The sequence below is a fragment of the Tupaia chinensis genome, unplaced genomic scaffold (genome assembly GCF_000334495.1).
Source record: "Tupaia chinensis unplaced genomic scaffold, TupChi_1.0 Scaffold144378_1, whole genome shotgun sequence".
NCBI classification, from domain to species: Eukaryota; Metazoa; Chordata; class Mammalia; order Scandentia; family Tupaiidae; genus Tupaia; species Tupaia belangeri.
This window is the reverse complement of record NW_006204238.1, coordinates 2,215,646-2,231,554: the sequence shown is the minus strand read 5'-3', so window position 1 is coordinate 2,231,554 and position 15,909 is coordinate 2,215,646.

Genomic DNA, 15,909 nt, shown 5'->3' with positions numbered 1-15,909 from the left:
TGCACCCAAGATCCCAAGAAGAGAATAGAGGAGAAGGGATTGTGGTGTGACCACTCCCCTGGGGAGTGATTTCTTGCTTCCTTTCTCTCTGTATGTCTGGAAAGCACATGTACCCTATAGCAAAAACAAACAAACAAACAAACCCCCAAAAAACCTTTTTTTCTTAGTTTGCTATAGGACACATGCTCTCACCAAAGAGAGAGAGTGAGAAAATGAGAGTCAAACTGGGTAGTTGACTCTATGTGGGATCTAGCCACTTTAACTTCGATGCCACCAGCTGGCCCAATATATCAAGTGTCTTTAATTCTCCACAAGTTAGTAATTAATCCTTAGTGAAACTGACAATTACTCTGGATTTAAGTTTGCTTTCTCTGTGCACAATGCCTCTGTCTGCTCCTGTTTGCAGACTTAGAGTCTCTGATTTATTGACACAAAATTCCCCATAACATTGCCTAAACCGGGACCAGCAGATGGAGTTATAGTCAGTTGCTGGATCCCCACATGGCCAACTGCGGTTTGAGTCCCAGACCCGGTGGTTTAAAACTCACAGTAGGCGCGTACGTGCATGCCCAAAATCCTAAAAGGAGAATGGAGAAGGTATCGCAGCATGGCCATCCTCCCAGAGGGTGATTTCTTGCTTTCTGTTGCTCTGTCTCTCTGGAGAGCACACACATCCTATAGCAAAAATCTTTCTTTAAAAAGAATTGCCTTAACTTACCCTATTTATAATAGAGGAGGAAGTATTCCAACTGACTGATCTCATAGAATAATGACTAGTCAAAGCTCAGCTGAGATGCCACCTTTCAACAATCCCCAAGGAGGACTGTCAAGCCAGGGTTGGGACACTATCCTGTACAAGCCAGGGTTGGGACATGTCCTCCCCTGTCTTTGATGTACTGAACCAATGGCAGATATATGGTGTTCTATCACCAAACTAGAGTTCACAGATCCAGGAAACGATAGGAAGAAGTCTAATTTGTTTCCTTCACCTCACTCCTCATGGCCACTTGTTCAGAACTTGTGATTTTTGCCCCTGAAGTTTAAAATGTTTCTGGATTAGAGTGAAGTCCTGGTTTCCATGTAGGGGAGGTCTTCACCTTGGGAATGTAGCAAGGGTCCCACTAAACCTAAAGTTATGATTACTGCCTGCTATCTGTGGGATCTTAATGATGGTTAACTAGAAGGCAAAAATGGAAACTCCTATATCAACAGTCAACGTGTTTATTACAATGAGCTTTGAAGATGAGACATGGAGAAATATGTCTGGAGTTTGAGGGACTCACTTGGGTTATAATGTTAGCCAGGCAATGCTAGAAACTATGGTCTAACAATGGCTTATCAAGATTGTAGAGGCCAGCCACAGTGGTGCAGCAGTAACACAATGGTCTTCAATGCTGAACCACATGGGAAAGTCCTGGGTTTGCGTCCAGAGCTCTCCCTGTACAGGCCAGGTGCACACTCAAACTAGTCCTGGCTAGCTGAGGCTGGGGTAGCTCAAGGCATAAAGACCTTCTTGGGAGAAATCTTTCTCTATTTCTCTTTCCCCTTACAAAGAAATAAACTTTAAAAAAGATTTAGATTCCTCATAGATAAAGGCCTATGTTTCCCCAGGAGATCAGTAACATGATTCTGCTAAATGGGCACCTAAAGATGGGGAAATCCTAGAGTAGGTAGTGGAAGGAGACATTAAGTATCGGTTCTTGAAACTGCCGCCAATAATGACAATGCCTTATTCCACTAGCCCTCTCTCATGAACCTTTTGTGTATTATTATTATTTTTTTGGTAGATACCACCATTACCTGAAGATTTGGTGGCAGAACAGACTTAATATAACGCACATGGACCTTGTTGTGCAGGGAGTGAACTTCAGCAGATGCGGTGACGTGAGCTCCTGATTTCGGGGCATCTGTCATGAACAGTCGTGCTCACATAGGCAGCATCTTTGTCAAACATGTATCTTGGCATCTCTGCTTTCTCTGAAGCTGTGAAAGGCCATTCTTCCATGCACAAGAATATCCCAAAGTGCAGGGAAGTTAATATTCCAGAATGAAACCCCAAAGCCTGGGGATTAGAATATGACTGATAAATGACCCATTTTCCCATCTTCTTTGCTTTCCCCTGGTACAATATGGAGGCTCATTCTCAGCATGTCACTGTTGGAGTTCTGTCACTTTCTCTCTCAGAGATAATTTTCTTTTTTAAAAAAGAAAAAGAAAAAGAGATAGGGGGAGAGGAAGAAGGTTACAATTATTGCCAGCTCTCTAAATTCTGCATACCTCAAAACACGGAAGTTTTCCCAAAGTCTCAAGTCAATCTCCTCCTCTCCCTGACACTGCCCCTCCATATGCAAACACTCTCCTTCCTCTGCCAGGAATTTTGTAGGCATCTCACAATAAAATGACCACTCTGCTCAGTGAGGGGAAGAGAATCAAGAAAGCCATCTTTATTCTTCCGTGTTGGGAAACCAATGACTAGGTCCAGCCTACAGTCAATAGAAAGATATTGCAAGAACATACATACTAGGATGTGGGGCTCCTTGGGGCCATATTAAAGGCTACTATAGGGGGTTAAAATAAAACCTTTTCTGGAACCAGCAGGTGGCATGGTGGTTAAAGGTGCTGGACTCCCACATGGCCAATCATGGTTCAAATGTCAGACCTGGTGTCTTTTCTCACTTTCTCTCTCTCTGTCCCTCGTCAAATTAGAAAATAATAATAAATATGGGGCCAGCAGGTGGTGTGGTGGTTAAGGGCACTGGATTCACACATGGCCAACCGTGGTTCAAGCCCCAGACTTGGCAGCTTGCTTTCTCGCTTTCTCTCTTCCCCCTCCCTCTTTCACTCTGCCCCTCTCCAGTCAAATTAAAATAAAATAAACAATAAAGTAAAATAATTATTTAAAAAACTATTCTTAAAAAATAAAGTAGTAATAAATAAAGTTAAAGTGATTTTTTTTTTGAGAGGTTTTTGCTACAGGGTACATGCACTCGCCAGAAAGACAGAGAGAGACAGAGAACCCAAAAGTGAGAAATCACCCCCCAGGGTGATACCCACGCCGCAATCCCTTCTTCTCCTCCATTCTCTTCTTGAGATCTTGGGCATGCACGCACATGTGCCTGGCGTGAGTTTAAGTCACTGGGTCTGGGACTCGAACTGCAGTCGACTACATGGGAGTCCAGCGACATAACCATTACGCCATTTGCTGGTCCCAAAAGTATTTAACATGCTTCAAAATGACACAAAAGCCTTCAGAAATGAAGATCTACCCCCCAAAACAAACAAACAAACAAACAAAAAACAGATAAACCTATTTTTATGGACAATTGTACAGATTAGATTGAGAACGAGCCTCCATGTTGTATCAGGGGAAAGCATATTAGAGGACAGAGGGAATGCTCTATGGCGATTAAAAGGGAGGAATTCAGCATCTGCTTGTTCAGATTCTTCTTGGTTTCTCTGTGTCTTTGGTTCCTTTCTACCAGACAGAGGGAGCGTACCTGCTTCAAGAGAAGGCCAGAGAATCTTTTATGGGTGCCTCATGAGGGAAGAGTAAGAAAGGCAGAGAAACCTTTCTCCTCCTGCTCTTTTTTCAAATGCCAAGGTGCCATCTTTTGGGATAGCGTGTCTTGAACTCTATTACCCCTACAGTAGTGAGTGAAATTCTGAGGCCAAGTTGTGTGAAACAAGCATCCATATATAGGGAGGTGGCCCAGCAATAGAGTGTCAGAATCCAGGGAGATTAGGGTGGACCGTGGACAGTGGACCAGGAGTAGCATAGAAGACTGGAGATATACAGAGGTATTCTTTTTTTTTTTTCTATAGGGTGCATGCACTCACTGGAAAGACAGAGCGAGACGAAGAGACCAAAAGCAAAAAATCACCTTCCAGGGGGGATGGCCATGCCACAGTCCGTTCTCTTTCATGCTCCTCTAGGGATTTGGGGCACACACATACCTTCCTGGCATAAATTTTAAGCCACCAGGCCCATAAGAGACCTCGAACAGAGGTCTGTTATGTGGGAGTCAAGTGATATAACCATTATACCATCTGCTGGTCCCTATACAGAGGTATTCTAAGTATTTTTTTCTTCTTATTTAGAATCAGATTATGCATTGTAAATTGTGGTGTTTGTATTCTGTTAGATACTATAGCTTCCATGTTGTGCAAAGTTGTTTTTAGGGTGAACATTGTGTTCCATTGCTTTGTTAATTTATCCCCATAAGGCATTTATAAGGTTGAATCTGTCTTTTTCCATGACAGTGGACTCAAGCGCATCTGTGAGAGGGAGAGACACAATAAAGAGGAGAATAAAAGAGAACCGGATCTCCTTTTAAATCCCCTCTGCCTTTATGTCACACCCCTTAAAGTCTGCATGGGTCTTGGAAAAAATACGAGGCTTGGAAAAACAGTGATGGTACACAGACTTGAGTTCTCCAAGCAGGTGAATCCATTGAGAAAAGTTAGTGGGAGAAAGAAAAATGTAATGCAATTGGAAACTTAGATCTGGAAGAGAAAAACAAGAATACAAACTGGAGAATTGAAGGGCAAACCAAACTGCAACAGACGCATCACCTTTTGTCCACTTCAGACGCTATCACCACTGAGGTCACCTAAAAAAAAGGAAAACTGTTTGGAGTCAGAGCCCCCCAGGTCCATTTTGTATCCAGGCAAGCTGGGGAACGACACTGAAGAGAACCTGCACCTCAGTTGAGTGACTACAATCTGAGCCCGCCCTCTCAGCATTGAGCCTGACAATTCCTCCTGCCAGACTCACCGATCTCATGCTTTGAGGTAATAATAGTTGGACTTTCTGGTTTCCATCGCCTAGGCAGTTTCAGTATTAGGTAAACTCTTGGCTGAAAGTTTTGCAGCTCCCTCTTGATGGGAGAAAAGCAGTGGATCCTGCATGGGCTGATAGACCACTAGAGGGCAGCAGCATGCAGGGCTCCCGAGTTACGTGGTTCTGAGGCCACCTGGACAGTGTGTAATATCTGAGAACTGATCAACGCCGTCATACTAAATTCAGCCACGAGGGGGCGGTGCTGCTTCCCACCTAAAATAAGGTGGCCGTGAAAACTCATTTCAGATTGCATGCTTAGTAAGATTTGCTGGGAAAGGTGAAGGAAAAAGAGAAAAGGAAAATCCATTGTAGGGTCAGGCAGAAAAAGATCAAGAGCCAAGGGCGACTTCAGCAGATATGGCCACCACTAACTATTTCAAACCATAAGTGGTCCAAAAGTAGAGATGAAGATGATAATAAAATAAATTACAATCCAAGAAGAAACAACATTTTTTGCACATTATTCCTTTTTCTTATTTTACATTATAAAGATTCATTCATACAGCAAATATTTATTGAACACCTAGATACTTAAAGGACTACTTTGGATATTTCTGACACTTAAGTAAACAAGAGAAAATTTCTGTCTTCATGGAGCTCACATTTAATGATAGCACATACTTGGTGTAGAACATTTAGAAAATATAGAATCCTGGGAACCAGCAGGGTAGTGTGGTGGCTAAGCGCTGGATACTCCCACATGGTCAACCAGGTTTGAGTCCTAGACCTGGTGGCTTATTTTCTTACTTTCTCTCTCTCTCTTTCTGTGGGTGTCCCTCTCTGGTCAAATTAAAATAAATAAATAAATAAATAAATAAATAAATAAATAAATAAAATTAAATAATTCTAAAAAAAAAAAGAAAATACAGAATCATTTTTTTGGAGAGGATTTTTGCTATAGGGCGCATGCGCTTGCCAGAAAGACAGAAAGAGACTGAGAGACAGAAAGTGAGAAATCACCTCCAGGGGGATGGCCACACTGCAATCCCTCTTCTCCATTCTCCTCTTGGGATCTTGGGCATGCATGCACAGGCGCCTGGTGTGAATTTAAGCCACCGGTATGAGACTTGAACTGCAGTCAACTACATGGAAGTCTAATGACATAGCCATTACACCAACTGCTGGTCCTAAGACAATATAGAATCTTATAAAGAGGAAAACAAAAATTCTACCCCCGGTATATTAACACTTTGGCATATTTTTTGTTCATTTTTTTGCTGTGCTTGTACTCACAAATCTATATAGTTTACAAATTTGGGATTTTATTGTACACTGCTTTACAGGTTATACAGTTTGTGAAAGGACATGAAACTGTCAAATCCTCTTCATAAAAAAATTGCCAAATGGGGCCATCAGGTAGCACGGTGGTTAAGGCACTGGACTCTCACATGGCCGACCATGATTTGAGTCTCGTACCCTTGACAAATCATACTGGGCAAGTGTGAGTAAATGCCCAAAATCCCAAGAGGAGAATGGAAGAGAAAGGATTGTGACACAGCCATTCCACCCACCCATGGGGGGATGCGTGTGTGTGATTCTCACTTTCTCTCTTTCTGTCTCTGGTGAGCACACGTGTTCTATGGCAAAAAGAAAGAAAGAGAAAGAAAGAAAGAAGAAAGAAAGAAAGAAAGAAAGAAAGAAAGAAAGAAAGAAAGAAAGAAAGAAAGAGAAAGCCAGTCAGCCAGTCAAATGGTTTTCCAGGAAGATTGTTAATCAATGGTTTGAAAGTTATTAAACGTTTAAAATCAACAGGACTTGGTAATATAATACATTGATTAGAAGTGTGTGTGTATGTGTTTGTGAGAGAGAGAAAAGTGAGAGAGAAAAGAGAAAGAGTGCTTCTCAGACTTAAGACTTGTTCTACTAATGCTCAGATGTGGATATCAATAACCTAGAATATGACTTCCGTAAGAGGACTAAGTCTGAAATACAGATGGTGTGGTTTTCAGGTTCCTGAGGTACCCTAAGGAGCCACCAGCCTGGGGCTGAATGTCTCAGGCTGGCTTTGTAAGGTTGGGTTTAATATTAAGCCAGAAAGGACAAGCTCACACAGCTAGAGTGAATAGGTTAAGAAAAGGTTAGAGTTGAGTTCCAAGAACTCCTATTGTTTCAAAGACTCTGACATGGACTTCCTGGTCTGACAGCCTGAGATGGCTGGGATGTTTTTCAGAATTCCTCAAGTTTTCATCTGCTTCAGCATTGACCTGAGATGACTCTAGAGACTCCTCAGAGAGTTGGAAATTCGGTTTATCCCGAATAAAATGCGGTCAGAGGTTGAGGTATACAGCTTTTGTGCTTACTGCCTGCCCTACCCCTCCACACACATACATCCCTTGCATTTAGGTTAAATTTTTCCACATAAGAGATTTGAATCATGCTAGGAAAGCATGGGAGAAAAATCACATACTGGAAGTTTAGTAATAGCATTCAAGTCTAAAGTCTTTGTGTAGAAGAGAGCTTTAGGAGTCTTAGCAACTGATTGGCACACTCATTTTATGATGTCTTGACTTTCAGAAGTGAAATGAGTCATCTCAAAAGAGTTTAGTTTAAAAAAAAAGTTTAATTTAAGAACAAACACCAGGGTCAGCAGGTGGTTGAGGGTGCTGGACACCCCCATGGCTAACCATGATTCTAGTCCTGGACCTGGTGGCTTGCTTTGTTACTTTCCTTCTTATTATTATTCAAAAAATATTTTATTAAACTTTATTTATTTATTATTTTATTTTCATTTGACCAAAGAGGGAGGGGGAGAGAGAGAGAGAGAGAGAAAGAAAAACAAAACAAAAGCTAGCCCCTTGGAACCAGCAGGTGGCATGTTGGTTAAGGCACTGGACACTCCCACATGGCTGACCACAGCTCGAGTCCCGGACCTGGCCCGGGACACTCCCACATGGCTGACCACATCTCGAGTCCCGGACCTGGTGGCTTGCTTTCTCACTTTCTCTCTCTCTCTGTTTCTGTGTGTGTGTATGTGTGTGTGTCTGGTCAAATTAAAATAAATGAATGAATAAAATTAAATAAAAAGTAATTCTTTATAAAAAAAACCCCAAAAAACAGCACCTTAAAGTGAGGCTTACATAACAGGGACAGATGTATTTGCTTTTGGAATATAAGAACCAAAGTATTAAGGCCTCAATTTTTTTTCTAATAAATTTCTATTAATTATTTTTAAGAAGCTTAATTTAAAGAAATAATTATTTATTTTACTTATTATTATTATTTTAAAATGTGATCTGGGAGAGACAGAGAAAAAAGGGAGAATGAGAAAGTAAGCTGCCAAGTTCGGGACTTGAATCATGGTTGGCCATGTGGGAGTCCAGTGTCACCTGCCAGTCCCAAGAAGCTTAACTTTCTTAAATTTTGATGATTTCAAGCTATTCCTTCTTAACAATTTATTTATTATGATTATTTTAATTTGCTTTAGGGCACATATACTTACCAGAGAAAGACAGAGAGGGAAAATGAGAAAGCAAGCTGTCAAGTCTGGTCTGCTGGTATTGTGGTTGAACTGTGGCCAGCCATGTGGGAGTCCAGCATTTTAACCACCATGCCACCAGCTGGACCCAAGAAACTTAATTTTTTAAAAAGCAAACATTTTGAGGGACCAGCAGATGGTGTAATGGTTATATCACTAGACTCCCACGTAGTCGACTATGGTTTGAGTCCTGGACCCGGTGGCTTAAAACTCACTTTGCATGTGTGTCTATGCCCCAAATCCTGAAAGAACGGTAAAAAGGGATTGAGGCATGTCCAGCCCCCAGGGGAAAGTGAGAAGGCAAATTGCCAGGTCTGGGACTTGAACCATGGTCGGCCTTGTGGGAGTCCAGCATCCTAAACCGCTTTCTGTCTCTCTGTCTCTCCAGTGAGCACCCATGCCCTATAGCAAATATCACTCTTTAAAAAAAAAGAGCAAACATTTTGAATATGCAGTGTGTAATAAAATTTAATGAAACTAATGTGCTAATATTTTAATGAAAACTAGTGTTTTCAATGTGTTTCCTTGTTTTACAACTGTCAATCAAATTTTAAATATACATTTTTCTAGTGTTTCTTATTTATTAATTTAATTTAAAAATTTTATTTTGTTCTAGAGGTTTTTGCCTTAGGTTGCATGAGTGCAAGGGTGGAGTTGGGGGTAGAGACAGTCTCCATTCTCCTTTTGGGATTTTGGGCACACGTGCCCACGTGCACAGCATGATTTTTAAGCCACGGGGTTCTGAACTTGAACTGCAGTCAGCCATGTGGGAGTCCAGCGAAGTAACAGCTACACCATCTACTGGCCCCTTTTCTAGTTTTTTTTTTTTTTTTTTTTAAATAAACTATTTCCATTTTGCATAAGCTCAAAAGAAACAAAACAAAACAAAACAAAACAAGAACAAACATCTGTTGAATGTCTACTACGAAATAGTCACCGTACTAGGTTCATCGTATGGAGATGAAGAACAGGGCCAAGGCAAGAATCTGGGCCAGGGGAGACAGGAGATACATTTTACTCAGGACTTCACATATGCCTAGTGGTTAAAGGAGCTGGATCCTATATGGCTGACATCTTAGTTCAAATCCTGGCCCCTGGGGCTTGAAAGACACAGCAGGAACATGTGCCTGTATGCGGCAAATCCTGACAGGTTGGAGAAATGGAGGAGAAGGGATTGCAGCATGATCAGGTCCCATTGGCAAGTGCTTTCTCCCTCTTCCCCTCTCCCTCTCTCTGTCCTTCTGGTAAGTGCATGTGTCCTTGGCAAATAAGGACTGTCCTCGGGCCAGCAGGTGGCATGGTAGTTAAGGTGCTGGACTCTCAGATGGCCAACTGTGGTTCAATTTCTGGACCTTGCAGCTTGCTTTCTCACTTTCTCTGTCTTTCTATATGTCTCTCTGGTGAGTACACGTGTCCCTACAGTGAATTTAAAAATAATAGCAATAATAAATTAAATTAAATAAATAATTCTTTTAAAAAAAGGGTTGTCTGTATAAGGCACTATGAATATATTCTTTTAAAATTCTGAAAAAAAACATTATATTGTATCATATTTTAATGTGTAAATGAGTAGAAATTATTCAAATATTTAAAATAAACCACACTTTCTGAAAACTTGTTTCAGAAAATTTTAATTTTGAAATATACCAAGAATCTTCAAAAATGAAAGTGGCCATGTTGACCTCTGAGAGGCCGTGGAAAAGATAATGTCTCAGTTCTCTAGAAACTTCCAGTCTATAAGAGAGACACATTAACAGGACACTTTAGTGCTGTGGGAAACTGAAGGGCTTTTTGTTTATTTATTATTATTATTATTGTTATTTTAAAATTTGCTATAGGGAACATGCACTCACTAGAGACAGACAGAATGAAAGAGGGGAAGTGAGAAAGCAAGCTGCCACCAGGAACTTGAACCATGGTCAGTCATGTGGGAGTCTAGTACCTCAACCACCATGCCACCTGTTGGCCCCAAATGAAGCTTTCTTAAGCCCTGTAAGACAAACCAAACAAAAAAACAATTGGGGCCAGCTGGCGATGTGATGGTTAAGGTGTTGGATTCCCACATGGCTGACTGTGGTTCAAATCCTAGATCATGACAAGTAAACACATTTAAAAAAAATGTCTTTTAAAAAAAAAAAAAGTAAAAACAAATCCAACAATTACTTGGCCAAAAAAAGGTCTCAAACTGTAGTTCTTAGTACTAAAAGAAAAAAATGCTGAATTTTATCACTTTACTCTTTATTTTTCAATTCATTCCATATCTCATCTGTTGTTTCTGTCATGTCTTTCAATAAAGACTCCAAATGTATTGAAATCATTCTTATTCCTCTTTTTCTATAATTAGGGCCACCGTGTTGAGATTACAAATCATTTCTATTTCAGGAAAAGACAAATGGTTTAGATTCAAATTGGGGGAACTGTACTAAGACCATTGAAAATCTTCTAGCCACACATTATAAGCACACTGTTCACATAACACAATCCCTAATGCTTCCGTCTACACCACTATAATTATATTTCTTGGCTGGCAACAGCTGCAGGACTCTGTCTGCCTGGCTCTCAGAGTAAACAATGGAAACTTAAAAGATACAGGAAAATCCAGTGAACATATTAAGAAAATACTACCTGGACTCTGGGCTCTAAAGTTTACAATAAAACAAGCACTTGCACTCTAAAGCAAAAACTAAAGAATAATTTTTAAAAATGCTTTAAAAAATATGAGGAAAAGAGGATGATCCACAGAGAGACACCAAGGAGTAGGATCTATGTTTAAAATAAAAATTGTAAGAACTACATATATATAGACCAGTCCCATGGCCTAGTGGTTAGGAGAGTCAGATCCCACATAGCCAACTATGTAGTTTGAATTCCGACTCTGTTGACTTGAAAAACATGCCAGGTACATATGCAGTTCTCAAATCCTGCCAGGATAGAGACCTAAGGAGAAGAGACTGCAATGTGACCTTACCTCACCGGGGATTCCTCCCCCCCCACCCCCCACAGAAAGCACATACACTTTCTGGCAAGCGTGTGTGTGTTTAAGAATTATATTTTAGGGACCAGCAGTTAGTATAATGGCTATGTTGCTGAACTCTCATGTAGTCGGCCATGGTTCGAGTCCCGGACTCAGTGGCTTAAACTCACACCGGGCGTGCATCCGTGCCCAAGATCCTGAGAGGAGAAGGGATTGCAGCATGGCCATCTCCCTGGGGGTAGGGGGGGTGATTTCTCATTTTCTGTCTCTCTGTCTCTCTCTGTCTTTCTGGCGAGTGCACGTGCCCTATAGCAAAAACCTCTCTTTTTTTTATGAAAAACTCATCCAAAAACAAAAAAAAAAGAATTATTTATTTTATTTATTATTTTTAAAATTTGACCAGAGAGAGAGAGAGAAGGAAAGTGAGAAAGGAAGTCTGAGACTTGAACTGTGGTCGACCAAAAGGAAGCAGTACTTGACATGTAATGAACCCCTTTCCAAAAACAAAATCCTGGATTCTCAAACTTCTGGGAGAATAGCAACCATGTCCACAACTGAGTATTATTACATTTCATATTGTTGCCATGCTAAGATAGGACAAGAGCTGAACTTGAATACAGGATTGAGCAGCCACTGAGGACAGCATGGCTGAAAAGGAAACTTCTGGGCCTGGTGTGCCAATCTCGACTTAGCTTGAATATCCCCCTAATTCGGATTTTCCAAACCAGTATTAGAGTTTGACTACCATATGAGTCAAGGCCAAGATCCACAAACTGAGTAGCAACTACATAATTGTTCTTAAGAACATACTAACTTCCTGAGTTCAATAGGTTATCTAAAGAGAAAAGAGGATATACTGAATTTTGAGTTCCTTTGGGCAAACACAAAGATGTGCTTATTATTTTTGTTCCATAAATAATGTTTTAAAAAATCTAGTCGATAAAATATAAACCTCACCCTGAGATATATGATGATGACGATTTACTCAAAGCCAATTAATATATCCCAGGTACAAACTAAATGCTTCCTACACGTTATCTCATTTGTTTCCCACAACAACAGTATTTTAAAGGTGAGACTATGGAAGCTTCCTAAAGTTAAACGGCTTGCCCAAGGTCACTGCCTATTAAGTTGAACCAAGATTTCAAGCAAGTCTCTTTCAAACCAGTGCTCTTGGGACCAGCAGATGGCCTAATGGTTCTATCACTGGATTCCCAAGTAGTGGACTGCAGTTCAAGCCCTGGACCTGGTGGCTTGAAACTCACACCAAGCATGAGTGTGTGTGCCCAATGTCCCAAGAGGAGAGTGGAGAAGAAGGGATTGCAGCATGGCCATCCCTCGGGGGTGGGGGGGTGATTTCTCACTTTTTGTCTGTCTCTATGGTGAGCACATGTACCCTATAGCAAAAATCTCTTAAAAAAAAAAAAAGATAAAACAAACAAACAAAAAAACAAACAAACAAAAAACAGTGCTCTTATCCACCAGGCTCTTTCCCAATGTTGCCTTGAAATACGTAAAGAGATACCACAAAGGTAGTCAAAACTATTTGTTAGTTCTCCAGTTCACCTAACCTATTTTAATTCTAGAGAAAAAAAATTATACACTTGCTTATTATTAGCTGGCACAATTATCTGTATAACAGAGAACCATCTCTTAACACTAACTTCACTCTGTGGCACCTATCTTTGTATGTACCTGCCTACCAAGTGCTTCTGGAGGAACCTGTAATGTCCAGCTGACCGCTATCATATACATTCCTGGTCACCAGCTTTTCCCAGATCCTAGCGATGCTACTATGATTCTACGGTATCTAAGATTTATTTCAAATTGTTCCCATTCTGTCCTATGGTAGGCAGCTTCTGTGACTGCACCCAATGATCATGCCTCCAGCCACTTATGCCACTGTGTGATTACCTTCAAAAGTGGGCTGTACTGGTGACTCACTTCTAAAATACAGAATATGGCCAAAATGATACAATGTGACTTCTGAGATTAGGGTAAAACAAGACTTTGGCTTGTGTCTTGGTCTCTCTGGTGGAATCTGACATGCCCTGTAGAGAGCCTGACGAGAAGGGAGGTCTTGTGGAATCTGAAGTCCTCAGTCAAAGAGCCCAGTTTAATGACCTTGGAAGCAGATGCCCTCATCTCCACCCCAGCCTTGGTCTAGTATTGAGCAGTCCTCCCTGACACCTTGACTGGAGCCCTGGGAGGGATCCTGAAAACTCCGCTAAGTGATTCTAGATGTCTTACCCACAGAAACTATGGAATTATAGTATATTTAAAAATAATTTCAATTGACATATAATAGCACTTCGTATTTATGGGGTAAAGTGTGATTTTTTTTTTCATGACATGAATAAAATGCAGAATGATCAAAACAAGGCAATAAACATATGCACCATCTCACTTATTTGATGAAGTAAATATTCAAATCCTCTCTTATAGCTATTGTGAAAGGTACATTGAATTGTTACAAACTATAATACTAGAGAACTCATTCTACATATCTACCTGCAATTCTGTATCTGTTAACCAAGTCCTCTTTACATTCCCCTTCCCAACTTCTGGTATCCACCATTGCACTCTCTACTTCTAGGTGATCAAATCTTTTCGTTTCCATTGAGGAGTGAGAACACGCATTGTCTTTCAGAGCTTGAATTTTTTCACTTACCATAATTTCCTCCCAGCCCACCCATGTTGCCTCAAGTAATATCTTTCTTTATTTGCCAAATAATAGTCCACTGTGTATGTGTATGTATATAAATATGCCACAATTTCTTTATCCATTGATCAGCTGATGGACACTTACAGTGATTCCGTATCTTGGCTCTTGTGAACAGTGTTGCAACAAACATGGGAGTCCAGGTAACTATTTTTTTTTTAAAGAATTATTATTTTATTTAACTTTATTTATTATTATCATTATTATTTTTCAGTTTGATCAGAGAGAGACAGAGAGAGAGAGAGAGGAAGTGAGAAAGCAAGCCACCAGGTCCGAGACTTGAACCGTGGTCGGACATGTGGGAGTCCAGCGCCTTTAGCCACCATGCCACTTGCCAGCCCCGGGAGTGCAGGTATCTTTATGACATGCTTATTTCCTTTCCTTTGGTTATATATCCAGAGTTGGGATTATATGGTAGTTCTATATTTGATTTTGTAGGTAACCACCATATTCCTGTCCATAATGATCTATTAATTTATATTCCTACCAACAGTGCCCCAAAACTGCCCTTTCTCTGTATCCTTACCAGCATCTACTATTGTATTTTTCTTTTTTTTGAGATTTTTTTTTTTTTTTGGAGAAGTTTTCGCTTTAGGGCACGTGCACTCGCCAGACAGACAGAGAGAGACATAGAGACAGAAAGCGAGAAATCACCCCCCAGGGGGGATGGTCACGCCACAATCCCTTCTCATCCATTCTCCTCCCGGGATCTTGGGCATGTACGCACACGCGCCCGGCGTGAGTTCTAAGCCACTGGGTACTGGACGTGAACCGCGGTCGACTACATGGGAGTCCAGCAACATAGCCATTACGCTAACTGCTGGTTCCCTTTTTTGAGAAATTTTTGAAATAGGGTGTATGTACTTACTAGAGAGACAGACAGAAAGTAAGAAATCACTCTGCCCCACCCTGGGGCGGGGGCAGATGGCCATGCTGCAATCGCTTTTTCTCTACTCTCATCTTGGGATTTTGGGCATGCACACACATGTGCCTGGTGTGAGTTTTAAGTTGCTGGGTTTGGGACTCGAACCTCGGTCAACTACAAGAGAGTCCAGTGATATAACATTATGCTATCTGCTTGTCCTATTTTTTGTTTTTTTTTTTTTGAGAGGTTTTGGCTATAGGGCGTGTGCACTTACCAGAAAGACAGAGACAGACAGAAAGACAGAAAGCGAGAAATCACCCCCCAAAGGGAATGGCTATGCCCCAATCCCTTCTCCTCCATTCTCCTCTCAGGATCTTGGGCATGCACACACACGTGCCCAGTGTGAGTTTAAGCCACCAGGTCTGGGACTTGAACAGCAGTCAACTACATGTGAGTTCAATGACATAGCCGTTAAGCTAACTGCTGGTCCCTGTTCTTTGTTTTTTTATCATAACTATCCTAACTGGGGTAAGGTGATATCTCATTGTGTTTTTAACTGCCAGAGGGCATGCACCCTCACCAGAAAGAGAGATAGAAATCAACCCCCTGCCCCTGCCCCAATGAGGGCATGGTCATGCTGCAATCCCTTCTCCTTCATCTCTTTATCCTATCAGGATTTGGAGCATGTACATGCATGTCTCGTATGGTGTATTCCTCAAGTCACTGGACTGGGACCCAAAGTGTAGTTGGCTGTCCAGAATCCAGTTCCCTTAACTACGAGGTCATGGGGGTGGCCCTCAACTGCCCCTTGTTTTTTCTTTTTGTTTTTTGGAAAAGATTTTGCTATAGGGCATGTGCACTCACCAGAAATAGAGAGACAGAGAAACAGAAATCAAGAAATCACCCCCCAGGGGGCATGGTCATGCCGCAATCCCTTCTCCTCCATTCTCCTCTTGGGATCCTGGGCATGCATGCATACATGCCCAGCATAAGTTTAAGCCACTGGGTCCAGGACTTGAACTGCGGCCGACTA